This window comes from Arvicanthis niloticus, chromosome 9 (assembly GCF_011762505.2).
Source record: "Arvicanthis niloticus isolate mArvNil1 chromosome 9, mArvNil1.pat.X, whole genome shotgun sequence".
Taxonomy (NCBI): Eukaryota; Metazoa; Chordata; class Mammalia; order Rodentia; family Muridae; genus Arvicanthis; species Arvicanthis niloticus.
The window spans coordinates 65,286,709-65,309,005 of record NC_047666.1 but is presented as its reverse complement, the minus strand read 5'-3'; the positions used below and the strand labels follow the sequence as shown (position 1 = coordinate 65,309,005).

At 47.9% G+C, this 22,297-nt stretch overlaps 1 protein-coding gene across 1 annotated transcript in view; it reads right to left on the bottom strand.

The window, feature by feature from the left end:
- The window catches only part of Tspan11 (tetraspanin 11), a 70,563-nt gene extending 50,551 nt beyond the window's left edge, over positions 1 to 20,012 (bottom strand). The window contains exon 1 of the mRNA XM_034512463.2: positions 19,735 to 20,012. The gene's annotated coding sequence lies outside the window, so the exon portion shown is untranslated. The remainder of the gene's footprint in view (positions 1 to 19,734) is intronic.
- Positions 20,013 to 22,297: the final 2,285 nt, after the last annotated feature.

Below are 22,297 nucleotides of genomic sequence, written 5' to 3'. Positions count from 1 at the left end.
GTGGTTTACAAGGGGGGAAACCTCAAGAGGGGATTTCCAAGCTTTAGCATTACATGACTGGGTAAGAGGGTAAAGGAATGTTGGCCTTTAAGCTGATTGGTTCACAGCATCTGATCAAATCATAACGAGAAACTACAAATCTAAAAGGAGCATCTTGACCTGGGAATAACTTACATTTTCTTGGCCCACCCTGTTAATATTGGCTGGCCAAAGCTTCTATGCTTATTTTGCAACTGCCAAGACCCATTTTGTGGGTTTTCTCAGAACTCAAAGGAGTGGGCCACGTTACTCTGAGGACAAGTTAACTTAAAATGAAGTCTGAAAAACAAAATGAAGTTTATTCTGCTACTTTAATTCCTTCACCAAGTACACTGTAGCTGTACTGTGATCAGAGCAATATGTTGGCTGGGGCCACCAAGCAACTCATACACGTATTTGCCTATATGTTTCATTCATAACCCTCATCTTTATGAATATTTGCTTATACATTTTATTTGTGTAAAATGTATAATATGTATTTTATTCATACATATGGATATTTGCTTTTGCATTTCATTCATGTACTACCATCAATCTGCACTGGAGATACTAATCACGGGCTAATTTTGCTTTTGCTAAAGACCATAATGATTAGGAAAAGGGGTTCTAGTGAGATCTCCCTATGTTCAGGGGGCTGTTAGTGTACCCTCTTGTGTATGGGGAAGTGTATGGTGGAGGGTTCAGGACTGAAGGTCCATAGAGAGCAGTGGTCTCAGCATGGTCATTCCATTCATGGTCTCAGGAGCTTTGGAGTGTGTTCTGAAGTTTTTAGTGGCTAGTTCCACATTTCCCAGAGTTCTCTAGCAAGGATAAAAGTGTGCATTTGGTATTGGAGTTCAATATGGACATGATGTCAGAATGGTGTACAGGAGACAGATTTCTACTGGGCACAGTGGGTAACTCCCTGTGCAGTCTAGAAGCAGAGATAAGGAAAGAGTGGCTCAGGAAGGAGTAAGTAGGGGAATAGAAAGCCAGGAGAAAGCTCGCAGGCAGAGGAGAGGGTCTGAAGGATGAGGACACATGGCTGGGTTATCAATAAGGGTGTGGGAAGGGGCAAGACAGAAGGCTTCCAAATGGACAAGGAATGGCTAGAGGGTAGAACAGAGAGTACCAGTGCTGTAAAGAAGAGTTACTTGGCTCCTTGGAAGGTTCCAGAGCCCATGCACTGGCTCTGCAACCCCCAGAGTAATGGATGGGACTAGTCTCATTGGCAAACAATACTCCACTATCTTGTTCTGGTACACTATCTTGTTCTGGTGTCATTGTTTTCCCTAATCGGGTAGGAGCAGGGTAGGAGAGGGGAGAGTAGTCATGGTATCTCAAAGCCTCAGATCCCAATAGGGTTTTGGATAGTCCTAGGCAACTCCTGGCATCCTACTGTCACCCAGCTCCAGTTTCTAGGAGACAGGCTTACTACCTATGTGTGTACATTTCATTTCTGCTCATAAGGGTTGAGAGCTGGACACCCCAAACAAATGGGAGAACAGCTATCCCCAAGGTTGAGGGTCAAACTGTGAGAGCATGTGGGACTCCCTGGGGATGAAAGGATGAGAGCAACATTTTTTTTGAAACAGGATGTCTAGTTTCATTTCTTTTCCTGTGATAAAATACCCTGACAAAAAGCAATATAGGGGAGACAGGTTTATATTAGCTTACAGTTTCTGGTTAAAGTCTACCATTGTGAGGAAGGTGGGGAAGTGAAGGCAGGAACTTCAAACAGCTAGTTGCATTACATCCACAGTCAAGAGTAGAAAGAAATGAATTTGCACACACTCACTTGTTGGCTTACTTGTGCTCAGTCTAAGTCTTCACTCTTACAGAGTTCAGGACTCTTTGACTGGGAAATGGTACTACCCATAGTGGGCTGGTTCTTCCCACATCAACTAGATGAATTAAATAATTCCCAACAGACATGCTCTCAGGTCAATCCTATGTAGACAGCCCTTTCTCAGGTGATTCTAGATTGTGCCCAGTTGGCAATAAGGATAACCACCACATGGGGTCTTGCTATGTAGCCTAGTCTGGCCTAGAATTCACAATCCTCCTGCCTCTGGCTTCCAGATGGAGGCATCACAGATATGGTTCACCATTTCCATATCAACCTCTGATGCTAAATCACAAGGAAGCATCTGAGTATGAACATGATGACTGGTCCCAGACTTCCTGTTTCAACAAGCTACAACCCTCTTTGTCCTCTGAGAGGCCAAAAATCCTAAACAACTTTATTCCTTGCCCACCTAGAGGCACCAAGACTCAAAGAGCTCCCAGCCCTGTAGTGGCTGTCCTAACCTTCCATTATCTGCAAGCTAGCATTGCTATATCAGAGGGCCTTAAAGATGCCATAGCAGAGGTCAGGGCCTCAGGAAGGGATTAGGTCTTTTCCGAGCCTTAGCTATTGGAGGATGCTCACAGGCTGACTATTGCCTATCCTAGGTGGGGACTCTGCTAAAAGCCCAAGGACTGAGGTGAGACATCTGTGGCCTGGGAGATTCAGGGCCCTTTCCACTGTGCCTCGTCCTCACTGCCTGTTGGACTCAGTGGGTAACTTTAGAGTGCTTCTCAGCTGGTTGCTTGGAGATCACATGCACACCTGGGGACTCATTGACATGTAGGTGGCTAACCTGTCCCAGGGTCCCAGCTCTTCAGAGTTGGAACAATACTCAGCCAGAGAGTGACCTATGACCCTGATTTTCTAGGACATCGATGCTTCTTGAAAGATGGGACTTTTGAGGCCTGGACCAGGACAGACTTATCTCATCTGCTTCCAGATGTTTCTGATGTCAGCATCTCGTCTTGATTCAGAATCTTGGGAGCCATATCTAGGGACAGTCAGGTACCACCCAGGAGAGGTGGGACTCCTGTAGTGTGGGCATCTCCTCTCATGGAACTCATATTTAAGACAGTTTCCACCAAAATGCTAAAACCTTTTCACAGATCCCCACGGAGCAGTGGCTTCAGGCACCTCTCCTGGGCTATGGTGTTAACAGAGGAACAAAACTGGATTCAGGGGCTGCTGAGGTCACGGGCACACCACAGGCCTTCTCAGAAAAGTAGGAGCAGATGCCTGGGTGGTGATGTCATGTTCTGAGCCATTTCTGAGGACTGGATGTATAATGTCACCAGCTGTAAGACATGGGGACTGCTCTTTCTCTCTCTTCTGCAAGCCTGGCCCCCCACCCCCATTTCCAGGAAACCAGTCTCAAAAAGCTCAGAAGATGAGAAGCCATAGATGGAGCCCAGATGGGCCTGCTGACCTGGTAAGTCAGGTATGGTTCTGACAAGGCCAAGAAGCTGGGAGGGCTCTCAGTAATTTCAAGGCTGAGAGCTGAAGGGGTGTTTGGAAGGATCCAAAGTTATCCTTGAATGTGTGTGTGTGTGTGTGTGTGTGTGTGTGTGTGTGTGTGTGTGTATGCTTGTGTGCATGTGCTTGTGTGTGTGTGTACCTGTGTGTGTGGGGGAGTCAGAGGACAACTTTCAGTGTTGATGATCACTTTCCACCTTTTTTGGAGACAAGGACAGGGCCTTCTTTACAGTCTCTGGCACTCAAACATCCGGCAACTCTCTTGGCTCTGCCTCCCATTTTCCAGTAGGACCGAGCTGAGATTACTGACACGTGTACTATTTTCTGTTTCCTTTTTTTACGTGGGTTCTGGGGATTTGAACTCAGGTCTTCAGGCTTTCACGGCAAGGCCTTTTTCTCTACAGAACCATTTTTCCAGTCTGTCTGCTTCATTGAGAACTGAAGCCCTGGACAGCAGGAGGAGCCAGAGGTCATGTGTGGCTTAGTGGTCTATGGAAGACCCTCACTCCTGACCTGTCTTCTGCAGCTCTAATTTTTGTTTTCTGATTCCTTCAGCTTGATGATCTCATGTGAGAGGTAAGATCATGATGTCTGTCCTGGGCACAGACTGCACTTGAGTTTGGAGGAGGCAGCAGCCCCCTGAGTCAAGAAAGCCACCATGGCCATTCATACACTACAAAGGAACCAGCCAATGCTCACAGAACCTTTCGGATGGAGTCACTTCCTTGCTCTTGACTGCCTAAGCTGGAGACTTGGAATCCTCTGGTTGTGAACTCCACAGTGAGGCACGTAGGCATGTGCTTGAGTCTCTGGGGAGGTACCACTTTGTCAGCGTGTTGATGTTAGCTACTGCATACACGTGGAAGGATGTGGGCCACTGTTTGGATCAGATTAAGGGTTGATTGCTAACTATAGAGTCTCTTGAATGGTGCTGTAGGTGGACCTTGAATTAAGATCCTGGCAGTAAAAATTCTTAGTCTATGTCCTCAAAGATGTTTTCTTAAGTACAGGATGGGACTTTTTTGGGCCTCATTTGCAGCACCTACGTGTGTTATATGTGGGGATCCACCCCCTGCCCTGTTTTTAGCTATGTGCTCCCATCAGGTTCCACATGAATACACACATACACACACATACACACATACATGTACACATACACATGCAGACATACATATACACATATATGCACACACTGTACACACATCACACACACTCACACATGGGTACGTAAGTACACATACATGTGTATAACACACATATACACATGTATGCACACATGTGAGTACGTAATTGTACTCATGCATGCACAGTCTCCTCAGGTTCCATTTGTTGTCACTTTCTACTAAGTGGTTCTGACTTGTTTTTTCTTTAAAAAATTGCAGTCTGATCTTTGAAACAGGAACTCCACAGCACATATGACAAGTGTCAGTGAGTAAACAAACACAACAGCAGCACTAATCATTGGGTGTGAGCACCAGTTGTCACCTCTAGCACTGTGATCCTTGGCAAGCTGAATGGCCTCCAGGGCCTCAGAGTCCTGCTTTGTAAATTGGAGATGGTGCTGGGCCAATTCTGTCTCCTTTCTGGGTAGTTTTGAGCATTAAATGGACTGGAGAATTTGCAAGAACTTCATGTACTGAAATGTTCAAGGCATGATTGAATCCAGATCTTGAAGGCCTTCATAAATAAAAGACAGAGGAATGTTGGGAAACCTTACTATTAAGGTAGCAGTCCTCCATGATCAGATGGCTTTCTGAGCTGGATGCAAAATGGGGAGCTTCCTTTCTCAGTGGGGCTTCCCTGTCTCTGAAGAGTGTCTCTCAACACAGATCCCTGGCCTTGTCTGAACAGCCGCCTTGTACAGAGCTCTCTGCTGCAAGGCTGCACAACTCAGCACACATGTCCCACTCTGGCTTCCTGCCCACGTGATACTTAGGTGCTGTGCTATAAGCAAGCAGCCCTTCCTGCTTGCCAATCAGCCCTTTCCACCCATACCCCTAAAAACGCCCATTTATATCCTATCCTTGAAACAATAGAGTAGACTCATCTCGCTGAAGTCTCCGGAGGAGTTTGCCATGCTCCTAGCCATCCAAACCCTATTCTCTGCCTCGCCTCCTTTCTCTTCTCAGGATGGTGGCCAGCAGCCTCCAGGGAGAAAATAGGGACACAGTGGAAAGTGGGTGGTGTGTCAACTTTCTGACGCTGTGATCAAATGCCAGGGAAAAGTCGACTTAAGGGAGGAAAGGTTAATTTTAGCTCACGGTTTCAGGAGCCTTCATACACACAGCTGCTAGGCCCTGTCACTCTGGGACTCCAGTGAAGCAGATTATTCTAGTGGAAGGGGACACAAGTCTATTGACCTTATGGTGGCCAGGAAACACAGTATGGGGATAGGGTCTCAATAGCCCCTTCAAGGACACACCCCAGTGACCTAACTTTCTTATATTAGACTCCACCTCTTAAAGGTATCACCCCCTCCCAATAACACCATCTTGAGGGTTGAGACTTCTACTCACAGGCCTTCGGGGAACATTCTAGATTCCAGTTACACATCTGGGTTACCCTGAGTAACATACTATCTGTGTCTGCCAGCTGGGAATGCAGTCCAGGTCCTCTCTTCTGGTGTCCATTTTGCTTACTAGTGCCTCTGACTAAATGGTTGCTAGAGAGACCCTGCTCCCAGCCGAGTATTATCATTCTCTTGCAAGAAGCCAAGACCTTTATTTAATCAAGTGCTCTGGTATGGACAGGAAAGTCATTTTAAAACAAATAGGAAGATAGCAGTGATGGTTTCCAACCTGGCAGCAGGAAGCACATTCTACGTGTGCTGCAGCCTGGGTGACTTACAGTCAGGGCTCCAGCAGGTGGCACCCACATGGCCTTGACCATCACAGTGGGCATGAGGTCATCAAGTGCAGATGGTGACATTTATCTTGGTGTTTATGTCACCTTCCCCAACCCCTGTGACTCAAGGAGACCTAAGGATACCTAGCCTCTGGCCCCACTCCTGTGCACAGCTTTCTCTGTGATGCCATGCTGCAGTTTTCCTGTGTATTGGACTACAAGGACAGCCTCAAAAACTGAGTCAGGCAAAAGTGTCTTCCCTTTCAAGTGCTTTGATCGTGCTTATCTCAGATCATTTCTGCATCCCGGATGGAGGTGCCCAGTAGCAGTCACTGCTGCGTGTGTCACACATGACACACTAAGTGTGGCTTGGAGTCCAACATAAGTAAATCTCTTTAAGGATCACAGGCACCCTATGAGATGTCCATCGGAACCATCTCCTGCCAAAGATGCAGAAAAAGCAACTGAGGTCAGACAGGGGCCACACAGTTAGCAAGCTGAAGGTATTCAGGCAGTTTTAGCAGGTGGCATGTTTCTGTATTCTCACCCAATATCCTGTTTACACCTATTGTGTCTGGGACAATGCCAGTGATACCTATTGTCTTGCTATTGTATTTATCTTTAATGTTCTGTTCACTTAAAAAAAAATGTCCTGGTGGATGCTAAACACAGCCTCATCACTACGATGTCATGCCATCTGTCTGCAATCTCCCATACTCCCCGAGCCTCTGTGTCTTCCAACTCCATCTTTTCCACCTTGGTGGGTTTCTCCAACTGTGTGTTGCTCTAAAATCCATGGTCATCAAGTCCCCTGGGGAAGCCCAAGCTGCAACCCTCCACTGTAGTCAACACTGTCCTCAGTGCCCCTGGTGGTAAGCCTTCAGGGTCCCAGACTTCCCCTGCTTTTGCTGTGGGTACAGCTTAGTAACAAAGACCATATAGAGAGGATTCAGGAGCTGTGTAGAAAGACAAAGAGAGCTAGGCATCTGTCTCAGTCTCCAGAACTGTAAAAGACACACAACTGCCACCACGACACCACTGGGAGCTGGAGCTTTCCCTAAAAATCTTATTCAGAAAGTCTTGAGGCAGGCAATGAACATTTGTGTCCAGCTGGTGCTAGTGCGGCTGGTCTCGGCATACACAGTGTCCTTTGCATGACAGGGAAAGAAATGAGACTGTGTGATCAGGATCTGTAATGACTGCAGTGGAGCTGCTGACCCATCCTGGACTGCTACCTGGGAGACAATTTATTTTTCAAGCTACTGTCCTGCGGCGTTCTGGTTCAGCAGCTCAGCATTGTTATTCTCACTGGATTGTTTCTCTGGGAGTCAGAGTCTTCTCTGGTTAATGTCTCTCTCAGAAAAGAAGAATCGAAATTCTGCTGTAGCTCCGCCTCAGGATGAGGGGACTCTGACCTCCATTAGAAAGAACGACAGCTGGTGTGAGCTCAGGTTCAATGTTGTATCTACTCACTGTGCTCCCTGTATCTCTGGCATCCCATGTGCTCCCAGGTTCCGTCTCCCTCTAGTTATTCGATAAGGTATCACTTTTCATGTTGCTATGATAAAATACATGAGCAAAGCAATGTAAGGAAGACAGAGTTATTTTGGTTCAAAGTTTGAAGGATAGCCTCCATCAGGGTTGGGAAAGACATGGTGGCAGAAGTATGAGGTGGTTGGTCACACTGTATCCATAATCATGAGGGAGGGAGGGAGGGAGGGAGGGAGGGAGGGAGAGAGAGAGAGAGAGAGAGAGAGAGAGAGAGAGAGAGAGGGAGAGAGAGACAGAGAGAGAGACAGAAAGAGACAGAGAGAGAGACAGAGAGAGAGACAGAAAGAGACAGAGAGAGACACACAGAGAGAGACAGAGAGAGAGACAGAGAGACAGAGATATGCTGGTGTTCAGCTGGCTTCCTTTTTCTTTTTCCTTTCATTTATTCAGTCCAGGACTTAAGCCTATAGGATGGTGAAGCTCACATTAAAGGGTGGATTTTCCTCTCATCAGTTAAACCTTTCTGGAAGCATCCTCAAAGGCACACCCAGAGGTGAGTCTCCTAGGTGAGTCTAAGTCCAGCCACATTGACAAAAAAGATTAAGCCTTCTTTGGCCACTTAGGTCTGAGGTCAATCCCTCATCCACACGTTCTGAACTCACTACTGTCTGATGAACACTTCTCCATAGTTCCCAAAGTCACTTCTAATTGCCAAGGAAGGAGGTGGCTTTTCAGCATTCGCCATGGAAACGAGGCACTGGCCCACATTCATTTCCCAAGCCCTCCCTTCTTTCTGTGTGTATGCTGGGCATGGGGCCCAGACCTTCATGATACTGGACTTGCAGTTAAGCCACCGAACCACAACCCCAACCACATCTTACTTCTAAAACACCCTCACTGGTGACCTGTGATACGGCCTGTGATGGTTTGAATGAGAATGGTCCCCATAGGATCTTACGTTTGAATGCTTTTTCATCAAGAAGTGACACTGTTTGAGAAGGCTTAGAAGAATTAAGAGGTGTGGCCGTATTAGAGAAAGTGTGTTACTGGAGGTGGGCTTTAAGATTTCAGAAGCCAACATGGGACCCGTGTATGACTGATGCCTTCTGCCTTTACATCAGGATGTACAAGTATTAGACAGATATACAAATCTCCCTAGTGCCTGTCTGGATGCTGCCATACTCCCTGCCATGATAATAATGGACTAAGCCCCTGAAATTGTAAGCCAGCCTCAATTAAACACTTCATTTTATGAGTTGCTGTGGTCACGGCGTCTCTTCACAGCAATAGATCAGTGGGTAAGAGACAGGCTCACTGGCTTCATGGTCTCATTCTGTTTTGATTCCTCTTGAGTGTCTCCAATGAGCCGTAATTGCCATGATTGGAAGATGGCCCCAAAGACTGTGTATTAGAAGCTTAATCCTTAATACAGCAGAGAGCTCGTGCGCGCGCGCGCGCGCGCAAGAGAGAGAGAGAGAGAAAGAGAGAGAGAGAGAGAGAGAGAGAGAGAGAGAGAGAGAGAGAGCAGATAAGAGCCCATTAATGGCACTCTCACAGGGTGGCCTAATTGTCTCCTGTGGTTTGTTATGAAACAAGATTGGGTTTCCTCTTGCTCACTGTCCCTCACCTCCTCTTACCCTTCTGTCTGTAGCCCGAGAGGACACGGCGTGAAGGCCTCCTCCAGAAGTCATGTGATGCTCTTGAACCTTCTACTTTCGAGGACCATGACTAAATATAGTTCTGTTCAGGGAAACTTAGGAACAGCTATCAGAGCCTGCTGAGATCCAGGCTCATCCAGGGTCACAACCCATTCGAAATAAAGTTATTAGTTTCTCTCTCTCTCTCTCTCTCTCTCTCTCTCTCTCTCTCTCTCTCTGGACTCCCCTTGAAGGGACCCTCCACCTACCGTCCAATGTCATCCCTTGTCCTTGCATCCCAGTGCCTCCTTTGTATCCTCCTCAGTGAGCATCTTGGGAATCCGCCCTTTCCCCTCCTTTTACTGCCCTGCCTCAGGCTTCTCCTCACTTAGCACTGAGTAGTTATTTATGTATCAGTTTCCCCTGAGATTAGATAATTAGTCTATTAATTCACTGAATGTCTAAGATCCCCGTATGTGTACACACATGCTAGGTGGTAGAGACAGAAAAGGATGAAAAGAATTAATGAGGCCGTCCCTGACCTCCAAACTCTCAGCAATGGGGCAACAGGCAGAGTAATATCACTTTATCAGAGTATATGAAGTTCACAGCCAAGATGTACTTGCAGGGGTGCTGAAGAGAGAGCTGGATAAGGGTGAATGCCAGGCTCAAGGCTTTGACCTGGATTTCATAAGCAGTGGGGTCTGATTCCTCTGGTCCAGGGATAGGAATTACAGGCACAACTTAGAAGATTAACTTAAACTCAAGCAGCTGTCAGAGTCTGAGGCTGGGGAATGAACATTCATTTAAAAGAGGTCTGAAAATACGGTTATCTGAAGGGACCATCAGGCATATATTAACTGATGTCCTGTGCCTCTGTTAGAGCAGAGAGCCCTCGAGGGACCACCCAGCAATTGCATCGGTCCCTGGCAACTGGTCCAGGCTGGCAACTGCATGTTCAGATCCAACCAGGGAAGCAGATGAAGCTTAGGGTGAGAAACCAACCCTGACACCCACCTACAGAAACCCCTGCACAGCAGGCTGAATTTGCACATCTGGAGCTTCAACCACACTCTTCAGAAAGTTTAGGGCCTTGCCTCATATTCTGAGCACGATTGACAAACCCAGCCTACTTGGACTGAAGACAGAACCCATGCTCTCCCCATTCAGAGATGTGCATGCCTGGTAACTTCCCCACTGTCTGTGCAGGAAGAAGCTAGATCTCCTTGGAAGAAAGGTTACTCTTTTCTTCATCCAGGCTAGGTACCATTCACAGCCCATAACTACAGGAGCTGCTTGCTCCTTTCCCTGGCTGAAGGGTAGGAGGTGTTGCTCTTGGACCCAGGAGAGTGGAGAGGCTGAGGGAATTTCTTGCTTCAAAGGATTACCAAAAAAAAAAAAAAAAAAAAAAAAAAAAAAAAAAAGTACTCTTTATGGGGCCCAGCTTGGAAGTCCATTGGCTTCAAGGAAGAATGGGGGTGGGTAAGCAGAGGCCCAGGTGTCAGGGATTCCCTCTATTCCCTACTGGGTGACAGTAATTGAGGTGCTATCTATCCCTTTCTGTGCCTCAGTTTCTTTATCTGTACCCGACAGAGTTGGTGTTCTGGAAGTATGCTCCCCCAAATGACTTTTTCAGTAGATTTCAATATACAGAACTGTGTCAAGCATTCTTCCTGCTGAAAGAGGGTGTTGAGCACCCCTCCAGGTTAAGTTCTTCTTGTCTCCTCCTCCCAATGTACCCCAAAGCTGGGACCACACCACAACCTCAGTTCTAGGACTCTGAGATCATGCCTTTTAATTCTTTAATGAGTATTATCATTGCACAGTTGTCCAAGGTCAAGTGATTCCAGGAACAGCAGGAACTGAAGGGCTCTATGAGGTCACCTGAGAAGACCTGAGAAGACGGTCCAGCTGCTGAAGATCTCTGGGCTCCAGCCACCCCTACCTCACCCATTTTCATTGTGATCAAATCCACACAATATAAAATTTACCATGGTAACCATTTTAACACATGCAATTCTGTGGCATTAAATACGTTCATAATGTATTTACCTCACACCTGTTACACTTCTAGAACTTTCTCATCACCCAAGATGGAAGCCCCACACACTGAAATATTCACTTCTCTGCCCTTCCCATGGCCTCTGGAGACCTCTACTCTGCTTCCTGACTGTGATTTTCTTTCAAGTATTTCCTATCTTCAAGGTCCCTATGTTCTCTGCTCTGTTGCATCTGGCCTTTCTTAACACAACATTTTCAGGACATTTCTGGGCAGCCACCCACTGTGCTCAGACCTCAGCTTAGAGCCCAGCATCAGTGTGCTGGGGATTGGTGCTGGCTCACTTCCATCCCCCCAAAAGCAGCTCCTGGATGGACTCACACAGTTGCCACAGCTTTCTGGACCCAATCTTCGGCTGAGGACACTGAGTGGATTGGCTGCTGGGGCCTCAAGCTGAATCCATGTGACTAAAACATGGTAGCTGTTGTGCACCTTTCCAGCTGTCTCAGAAGCACTCCGTCAAGCACAGAGTCCGCACTGAAGCATCAGAAGCAGGCGTGCCCTGCTGTCCACCCACACCCTGCAGCAGGTGATAACACTTGGAAGAGATTTACCAGATCCAGAGTCCCCCCAGTTTCAGCACAGCAGGAAGGGGTCCCCAGTCTCTCCATCCTATGCACTTGGGGAGGAGGAAGGATGCTCCCACAGGCTTTCATTATGTGTACTCATAGCCTGCTGGCTGTGAACCAGATGGGCACACACTCCCTTCTACATGATGGGCATTGAACAAAAGTGCTCCAGTGATGCAGACCTTCTTCCCAGATGGAGATTCTCACAATTTCTCCTTTGCTTTCCAAATAATGTCTGTCTTATGTCTGGAATAAGGCACCATGGATTAGTGGTTAGCTCAAAGACCATTCCTTCCTAGGAGGTGTGTGTGTGTGTGACTTTGTAGTCGTGTGACAAATGTTGTATCTGATCATCCATGTTCCAAGGGATTCCATAGAACCAAAGGTTGGAAGGCTCCCTCACCTGAGGTTAGGGGTCACTGACACTCTTTTCCTTTTAGGGGCAACAGACAAGCCTGCCCATCCCAAAGATAATGGCCATGTCTCAGGTTCAGAGTCACTGCCAGAGGTAGGGTTTCCTCTGCAGCCAGGGATGCCAGGTGTCCAGCCTCCTGGCTGGGTTTGCTGTCTCCCCACAACACAGATGTGTAAGACAGAATGTTTGTGCTGTGGATGTGAGAACAGTCTTGTGTCTAAATTTCAATCTGGGTGTTCACTTTGGGACTCAGATGTGAAACTGCTGATGCCACTCATTGAGGCGAGCAGGGAAGCTGCTAAGGCTTCTGGTAAATAAACCGTGGTGTTCCATCTCAAGTCATTGGAAATGTATTTTCTAAGGACTTGATAATTCCTAGGAAAAGTTCAAATCTTCCCCTTGCAGGTGAGCCAAGAACACAGATACTTGTCTTTTAAAAAGACATTTGACTTTTCTGGATAAGGAAATAACACATTCTCCTGGACACTGGCCAAAATGGCCACAGTGTTACCCCAACTCTGCCCCAAAGAGAGAGACGTGGTGTTGCCTAAATCAGACCCTGATTACGTTCAACCCACCATCTCTGTATCATCGCTACCCATTGCTTCTAAGGTTGAGGAAATTACCTACATGTCCCAGGTGAGGAAGAAACCCTCTGTTTATCTTTTAGTTCACTAACTTGTGGGAGACATTTATTGGTTGGTGTAGGGGTTCAAATATAACTTCTAAACTCCTCTGAAACAATTCACTTGGGTAGAGAGTCTCTTCTCTTCCCCACATGGAAAAGATAGATTCCTGTCCTCCAAAACTGTAGCTTCTGGGTCATTTATATGAGAATCTGAGTATCCTTAGTACCGAACAAAGAAACATACAGAGTGAGAATAACCCAGCAAGGCAATTTCTTTCTGTAAAAAGAGTGTGTCATGACTCAAACCAGGCTAGTGAGTGCACCTGTCCAGGACGCCTTCTGTCTTTTCTCCCTGAAGCCGGTGGTGAGTGTGTCTCATCCCACTGGCGGGAGCTTCAAGGGGAAAAGTGTGACAACGCTTCTCACATGTACAGTCCTCATAACCCTACGGACTCAGTCTTTGTGTACTTGACTGGTTTTGTGGTTTTGTTGCCTTTCGTCTTTTGAGACAAGGGCTTCCTACAAAGCAGAGGCTGGCTCTCAATTCTGCTTCATTCAGAGGGCTGGGATTATAATCTATCTCATAGACGCTTCATTTCTATGTCTGACACCCAGAGGCATTGTTACTGCTTTTCACAGACTGGACCATGGCTTGCATGTAGAATGCTCCATAGGCCCATGCGTCTGAACACTTGGTGCCCAGATGATGGCGCTGTTTGAAAGATTGTAGAACCCTGAAAGAATGTAGCAAAGGTAGGCCTCTGGGAGAGGACCTTTGAGGGCTACAGCCTAGCCAGGCTTCTTGCCTGAGCTCTCTGCTTCCTTGACTGTGCTTTTTGTCAGGGACAGGATCCAATCTGCAGCTAAGCCTCCATAGTCACGATGCTTTGCTTTGAAGCGTGAGTAGCATGGGCCTCTCTTCCCTTGGGTCTCACCTGTCAAATATTTCATACAGTGATTAGAAAAGTACTTGAAACACGGGCAATGACAACGTGGCTTCTCTGTGCTTAACTGGCACCATTTTTCTGGACTGCTGCCTATTCTAGTCGTGTCCTTTCTGTGTTACAAAGAGGGCGGTGCTTTCCCTGACATTCCCACCCCCACCCAGCCCACTCTACTATTAGTACTTGCTCTCTAAGACCTTGAGTAGAATTTCAGGTTCACTGGAATTGGAAGCCCTCAGGCTCCTGTGCTGGTGGCCACTTACCTGTGCTTTCCCTCCCTTCCTGTGCTTCTGCACACACTCCTGTCTCAGGGCTCTGCTCACACTTCCCGGTCTCACAGTTCTGCCCCCTCACAGGGGAGTCCTCATCTTCTAGAAATCCTGCTGCCCTATGGCTCTGCGTGCCTATGAATCACCCCTAAACTGAAGTTACCTGGTACTTTTTCACGGCCCCTTCTCTGCTCATCTCTTTTCTTTAACCCAAAGAACGTTCCCTCGGTGACAACGCCTTCATTCCTCTTATCTGCTCGGCTTTGGTACAAAACTGAGCATGCTCAGACATCGAGCAAGGATCCTGGAGACCAAGAGCAAGAAGTTTTGCTCTCTGTCTATTTCAGACCTCAGACCACAGGTACAATGCCCACGCCCATCTCTACCCTGTATTGTTTTCTCCTGGAGGCTTGCTATGATGCCCAGGCTGCCCTTGAATTTCAGTAATCCTGCTGCTTCAACCTTCTGAGTAGCTGAGACTAGAGACATGTGCCACTGCACCGGGCTTTCTTCTGGGCCATTTATGTATTTTCTTGTGCATGTACATAGGTATGTTCTAGTGACATTGAGGATTGAACTTATGCTTTGTGAATTCTCGGCAGGCAATCTCCACCCCCCCCCCCGCCACACCCCGCAACACACACACCACACAACACAAATGCAGATGATGAAATCAAAAAAGCAGAGACCCCGCCGTAGAAATGAAACTTCTGTCATGTTCCCATTCTGCTTTAAGGCTTTGTTCTGCCCAAACTGGGACACCTCCTGCCTTAGTTAGGGTCACTATTGCTGTGCTAAAACACCATGACCTAAGCAACTTAGGGAGAAAAGGTTTATTCAAACAGGGTTGGCACCTGGAGGCAGGAGCTGGTGCAGAGGCCATGGAGGAGCACTGCTTACTGGTTTGCTCACATAGCTTCCTCATCCTGTTCTCTTACTGAATCCAGGACCACCAGCCTGGATATAGCACAACTCACATTGGACTGCAACCTCCTTAATTAATAATTAGTTAATAAAATGTCTGGTGGCCAGAAGTTTCTGGAGGCATTTTCTCAATTCCTTCCTTTCAAATGACTCTAGCTTGGGTCAAGTCGGCATAACACTAGCCAGAACATCATCTTAAAATGTGACCCCCAACGAAAGACAAATTATGAGTCCAGGGCGTTTCATGGCCCTGCTCACAAGGTCATGGGCTCAGAAGGGTCCTGAGCTGGGATCTTTGCTCTGCCATTGGCAACTTGAGATGCTCAACAATGTTGCCATTGAACTTGTGTTTTATGAGTGAAACCCAATGGTCCAGCTGGACACGCCTGTGAGAAAGGGGCACATTTGCACACATCCCACCCCTCCCACGTGCCATGAGCCCAGGATTCCAAGAGTCCACAGAAGATAATGTGTTCCGTTGCAATTGTCCTGAGACTCTGTGCTGGAACCGAGACTGCTTCCAATGCACACAGCAGGGCCAGCATCCTGAGAAGCAGGTTGTCATGCCCTGTCTTCCTCATGTACTGCTTCCTGTAAGAGCCTGACAGGGCCACAGCTCTCCTCAGCCCTTCCTTCTTCCTCAGGAGCACAAGGCTGGAAGCTGCCACTGGCTGTGTCTATAGAAAGAGCTACAGCTGAACCTGTTCCGTGCATTGCTATCCTTTCAGTAAGAGCAAAGCGCACCCATGACCTGTGCACTGTGGGATTTTGGGTGATGCCATACAATTTAAATGCTTCCATGTTTGCTTTTTAAAGTGGGAATTGCATGGTCGAAAGCTTAGTGACAGAAGCCATGCTGGTCACTTAAAATCAATCTTTTCTTTACTCAGAATGTCATTTAGTGTTAGGAAATAAAAACATGATGAGCCAAGAGAGAACGGAGAAGGAAGGAAAGGTTGTAGGTTTCTGTGCTCTTACTGGTGTCTCCTGAACAATAAGTGGACTTCTGTGTTTCCATGCTGAACTGAAGGCATGAAGGTCCCCCAAATTATACAGTGGTTCTGATTGGTGGTAGAACCCTCCCCACGACACATCATAGGTTATGACTGTCACTCTCTCTGAAATGTCCAGGCCATGAGTGGATATCTACTCTTTAGATATCCATGAGTGGATATCTAGTCAAACTTCCTGCTAGTTGGTAGGGCTAAAAGAACCAATCATCCTATCCCATCTTTAGCTGATTCTGGAGGGGACACACGTTCAAAGCCAGGGAAGGGGGAGTGGTGGTCTCCAAGTGCCAGGAGCCTGGTGCTCATCCATCTGAGGCAGCTCTGAGAGGGATACCTCATTGCACTATTTCAAGAACACTCGCAGAAATGGAGATCCTTACCTGCCTAACAGGTTTCACAGTCCGACATAATTTTCTCCATTCCTGAAGGCGTCAGACATACTGGAGAATTGCTGCCCCCTGAACCAACATTTGCTTTTCTTCTCTATAAACATCTTTGAACCTGCTCTGTTAGGGAAAGGCCTAAACTGATTGTTTAAAATCAAAATGGTATAGCTTAGAAGAGGCGACAAAAAGCACAATGAAACCACCAGGTACCGGGTCTTTTAAGTTTTTAAAAACTAAAACAAATATCTTGTGTATGTTAAAAATCAAGTAACAAAGGTCTTTTAAAACATGAAGTCACATTGGGTAGGGTTGAGAACCTCTGAGGGGTCATCCTAGAGCCTCACTGAAAGGGGAGCCTGCTTCGGACCACAGCAAGGATCAGCCCAGAGATGCTTGTCTCACATTTCCAGAACCCTCTATAATATTCCCAGTTCTTGGAGATCATACACCTTCAAGAGGGGCTGTGGAAAAGGCTGATTGAGGTGTTGGAAGGTGGGTGTGCTTGGGAGAGAGTCAGTGTCTTAATTATTGTCATACTGCTGCAAAGAGATAAAGAAAGGGATAAAGAAAGAGATAAAGAAAGTGATTACCTGGGGGGGTTCTCTCTCTCTCTCTCTCTTTTTTTTTTTTTTTTTTTTTTTTTTTTTTTTTACATTTTTAGACAATTTTAGAGGCTTAGTTCATGATCATCATATCATACAGGAAGCAGACTAGTATGGTGCTGGAACAGAAACTGAGAGCTTTACATCCTGATCCTCATGCGGCAGACAGAAAAAGAGAGAGACACGGGACCTGGTATACGCCTTTGAAATCCCAAAACCACCCCCAGTGATATGTCTCCTCCGACAAAGCCACACCACCACATCTCCAAATCCTTCCCAACAGACCCACTAACCCTACCACAGGCAGGGGCCAGGGGAGACGTCCCAATGAGAAACAAAGGCTGCTCTGTGCATAATTCACAGGACTCCGCCATTCCCACATGAGCCACAGTGTTCAGTACCTGCTTGCTACACAGCTATCTTCCAACTGAGGTCATCAGACACATGGGACATTCCCACTGTCCTCAGCCATTCCCACACTTCACTAGAAGAGATCACTTCCCAGATCTACAGAGAGGAAAATGAAAGCGCAGTGAGGTCAGGGGACTCTTGGACGGTCGGTCACACAGGTTGAAAGGCAAAGCTGAGGCAGGCCTGCCTATCTGCACCTCAGTGTGGCTGGGCCTGTGAGTGCCACGTGGTTTCCACCCTGTTATTTTTTTCATCTCTTCATGGGAGTGAGGTTAATATCATTGACTAGAGCTTAGGGGGGGAACAGTTGTGTCTTCATGGACTCCTTAAGACCTGCAAGTGCCAGGCTCATGGCAGACACTTGGCGAATCCATGGAATACACATACACTATACATGTTGCCTCCTCCCCAGTTTTATCTGCCTTGTACGTGATATTTTATCAGAACCTGGGAGCCCACAAGCGTTAGCCAGACCAGGACCAGGTATAAGCAGCAAAGCTGGCAGCCCAGAGGAATTCATGGAGTATCCCTGTTCTCTTTGCTCAACTCTTTTGCTCAAAACAAACAAAAAAGCTCAAAAACAAACAAACAAACAAAACAAACAAACAAACAAACAAAAAACCCACAGGTTTTGATGGTCTTCAAATACTCTGAGCCTCTTACCTCTGCAGAATGCACACTTTCAGAAGAATGTAGGTAATTTGATCTGCCATCTTGCTTTTAGCTATAGGACCCCCTACACTCCCCAGAAAAGTAGAAAGTGGGGAAGTTTGCTTCCTACAGAACCTTGCATTTTGTTTGTTTTGTTCTGCTTCGGTTTTTTTGTTTTGTTTTGTTTTTTTGGTTTTTTTTTTCTGTGCCTCAGAAGATATTTAGACAGAAACTATGGGAGGCCTGTCGGTAGTTTCCATATTTCCAACCAAGAGTCCAGACACAGGCTCCAGAAGACACCCCTCTTGTTTGAGTGTAAGGGCTCCCTCTACCACCACTGAGCAAGCAGATGCCGACCACCAGGACATTCCCAAGCTACCAGATAGCACTTGTGTTCCAGTACTGTTGCCTTGCTTAAAGCCCCATCCCAGGCACCCCCACATTTTTTCTCCAATCATGTGGGAGACATGTAGGACCTGGTTAGTGGCTCCACTGTGTACAATAAGCCATGGAGCTCTGATAACCCTCCTGGGATACAGTGCTGTGATATAGTCATGGCAGTTAAATTCCCTACTAAGTTCTGGTCTAAGCTCAGGCTGCCAAACTCCACCAGCTGTTTTCGTAATGATTCATCAATTAAACACAGACCATCTACTCTGGCTCAATCCTACCCTCTTCCTCTCCCCAAGACCCTTTGATACTGTAACTCTACACCCTGGAGTGCACTTAGGAATGTTTTTGGAAACTGGCTCTTCCTTTGATACACTCTCCAACTTCCTGCCTCAATATGTGCCACTCTTTGGCTTCTGGTTGCTTCTTCCTGTGCTTTCTGCCATCTAAGCCCAAGCTAAGATGCCAATCAGTCTTTCTCTTCCCTACTTTACAGCTAGTTCACACATGAAAGCGCTGCATAATACAAAACCACGGCATTCCAAAATCTTCCTCACTCTCTTCAACACAAGAAGCAAAGCTCGTAGACACAGGTGACAAGGCCTGCCTAACTCAGTTTCCACTAATACACAGCAGTGCCCGGTGGATAGCCCAGCCTGAGAAGACAGACTGCCTGGGACAACCTCCCAGTGTCCTAGACGCAGCAGCTGCCAGCAGCTAGCAGACCCTGCTTTACATGGGGTCCTGTGGCCAAGGACTTGGCATCTTGCCTCCACTAACAAACAAGAGACAGCCACTGGCGTTTGGGGTTAACAAAGAGGGGCATTTGGGGGAGAGCCAGTCATGTACAGGGCACTCTATATGGCCCAGGCTATCAAAGCTGGGCGCATAAAGTTAGTGGCAATCCAGTGAAGAAAGGTAAGGCAGATTATTCAGAGTAATACCGACCCCACCCCCACCCCGCTGAGCACAGTACACACCCACGCGCACCCACAGCGGGATCCTGCCCCATCCTCAATCAAGGGCAACTTTCTTGGCCACCGAGCCCTTTTGGGTCGTGATGGGGATGGGCAGCTGAGCTGGAGAAGCCATGCCAGGATAACCACTCAGCTTGGTGCTTGATGCCAATCCCACCGGCACTCTCCCACCACCACCTGCACTTACCGGGCCACAACCTCCAGGCTGGATGCAGGGATCCGGAATCCGGCGCAGTGACTGTGGTGGTCCTGGCCACAGTCGCCCGCCCCACCCTGCGCTCCCTGCCCACTGGCCCGCGGTGGCTGCTGGCCGCCCCTCTCACTCAGACTGGGGGACGCGCCCACAGGCCCGGGGCGGGCGGGACCCTGGCTGCTCTTTGTTTGGAGCTGGCTTTTTTTTTTTTCCACCCAATTCAGAGCACTTGGAGCTCTCGGTCCTGGCAGTTGTGCAGAAGTGGCTCCAGAAAACTTGTGAGGAGGGGGTGGGGCGGAGGAGGAGGAGAGGCGGATGGCCTTCCATCCCCGTCCCACCCACCCATCAGTAATCACTGTCCCAGACTTGGATTTGTCCTTATGAAGTGGGAGGAAATCCCAGGATCCCGGAAGAAGTGAATCCATGACGGGTTCCTCGGGATGTAGGGACAAGCCTCCCACTTCTGTCCTCACTCCAGAGACACACGACCCATTTTTATCAAAATCCTGTGGTTCATCTTTTTTTTTTTTTCCCTTCTTAGAACCAAAGAAAAGCCAGCTCCCTTTCTGTCCTGGAACACAGTGGAAGCGCGGACAGCCAAGGCCCAGTCTCTGCCAGTGGATGAGAGTGAAGAGTTGCTGACCCCCCACTTCCCCCATTGCCCGGGCCAGTGGGTGAGAACCCTGTGTGATTTACCAAGAGGAACGAACGGCCTGCGCTCAGCCAAGCCTTGACTGCAGTGCGCAAAGCTTGCTAGCTTATTAATTTTTCTTGCTATGCCACAATACCTGACAAGAGAAACTTAAGGAAGGGTTTGTTCTGTCTCATGATGTGAGGGTTCAGGGGATCACAGACTGAATGGCACAGCCACCAGAGTAGGGGTGGCTGGTCACAGTGTGTCTGCCAGAAGGAGGCAGAAGGAACAAATACCGTGCTCAGTTTGCTTGCTTTGTTTTGTGTTTCTTTGTTATTCAGATTCCCGTGTGTGTGAAAGGTATTGGTGTCACACACAATCCCTCAGTGAAACCTTTGGGAACACATCCTCACAGACACACCCAAAGGTGTGTTTCCTGGGAGATTATAAATCCAGTGAAGTTGACTGCTCAGTCACAGGAAGCAGGGAAAGCAGAGGGTTCTGGCTCCTGAGGCCAGCATGCCGAGTGACCCAGCTGGCTGCGAATCATGGGACCGCCTTTTGGATGTGTTTTGTCTCCTTCAGAACTCATTCTGAGATTTTGGTGCCTAGGGTTCAGGGGCATGAGACCTTTCAGAGCCTTTGAGTCGTGAGGGCTCACACAACAGGGTTAATTTCTCTGGGACGTGAGCTTTGTGTTTCTGCAGTGGACAGGTTACCCCAGAGAGTGGGTTGTTTTTATTTCATTTTTATGTGTGTGTATGTCCATGTGTGTGGATGTGTTTGTGTGTGAACAGATGTGTGAGTGTGTTCATATATATGCAGATGTGTACAGGCCAGAGGTTATTATATAACACGATGTTGCCCCTTATTTCTGGAAGGAATACCTTCTCTCTTTCTCTTGCTACTGTGCCCTAACACAGTATGAGGCCCTTGCCAGACATGGCTGTCCATTTTTTTTCCTTTGACCTACAGAACATGGTCCATAGACTTTACTTATTTATATGTCAGTCTCAGGTAGTTTGTTGAAGCAATTGAAGATGAACTAAGAAAGTGGGATGGAGGGGGCTCAGAGGCGATCATGGCTGTAATCTCTCTGAGGTGAACTGGGGATGCAGGTGGTGAAAGGAAAAGACACAGCAGAGAGGTCTACAGAGCTGCAGAAGGAGGAGCCTGTGAAGAGGGGACCAGGGGCAACAAGAGGAAGGGACCTGGTGTGGGGGAGGGACCTGGTATGGGGGAGGGACCTGGTGTGAGGGAGGAACTTGGTGTGAGGGAAGAACCTGGGGTGTCAGGGAGGGACCTGGGGTGAGGGTGGGACCTAGGGTGTAAGGGAGGGAGGGACCTGGAGGTGTGAGGGAGGGAGGGACCTGGGGTGAACTGGGGTGAGGGAGGGACCTGGGAGTGTGGGGGAGGGAGGGACTTGGGAGTGTGAGGGAGGGAGGGACCTGGGGTGAACTGGGGTGAGGGAGGGACCTGGGAGTGTGGGGGAGGGAGGGACTTGGGAGTGTGAGGGAGGGAGGGACCTGGGAGTGTGAGGGAGGGAGGGACCTGGGGTGTGAGGGAGGGACCTGAAGTGAGGGAGGGATCTAGGGTGTGAGGGAAGGACCTGGGATGTGTGCTGGAAACTTTGGAAATCTGTAGGGGAGCCTGAAGTGGGCAAAGCTGAGTTCATTGGGTTAGCCAACAGGGCTTGAGATGACTCTGGGGAAGGTGTCCAGCCAATGTGCAGAAAAGCAGTTCTAGAAGTCTTAGGAGAGGGCTGAAGGGAGAGACAGACTGAAAGGAAGAGGTGAGGTGGAAGCAGTGTAGAAAATGAGGACCAGACAGGGTTAGGGATAGAACCCAGATCTAAAGAAGAGATGGAGCTGAGGAAAGAAACTAACGCCATCAAGAGAGGCCACGAGGAAGGCTGCAGGGTCC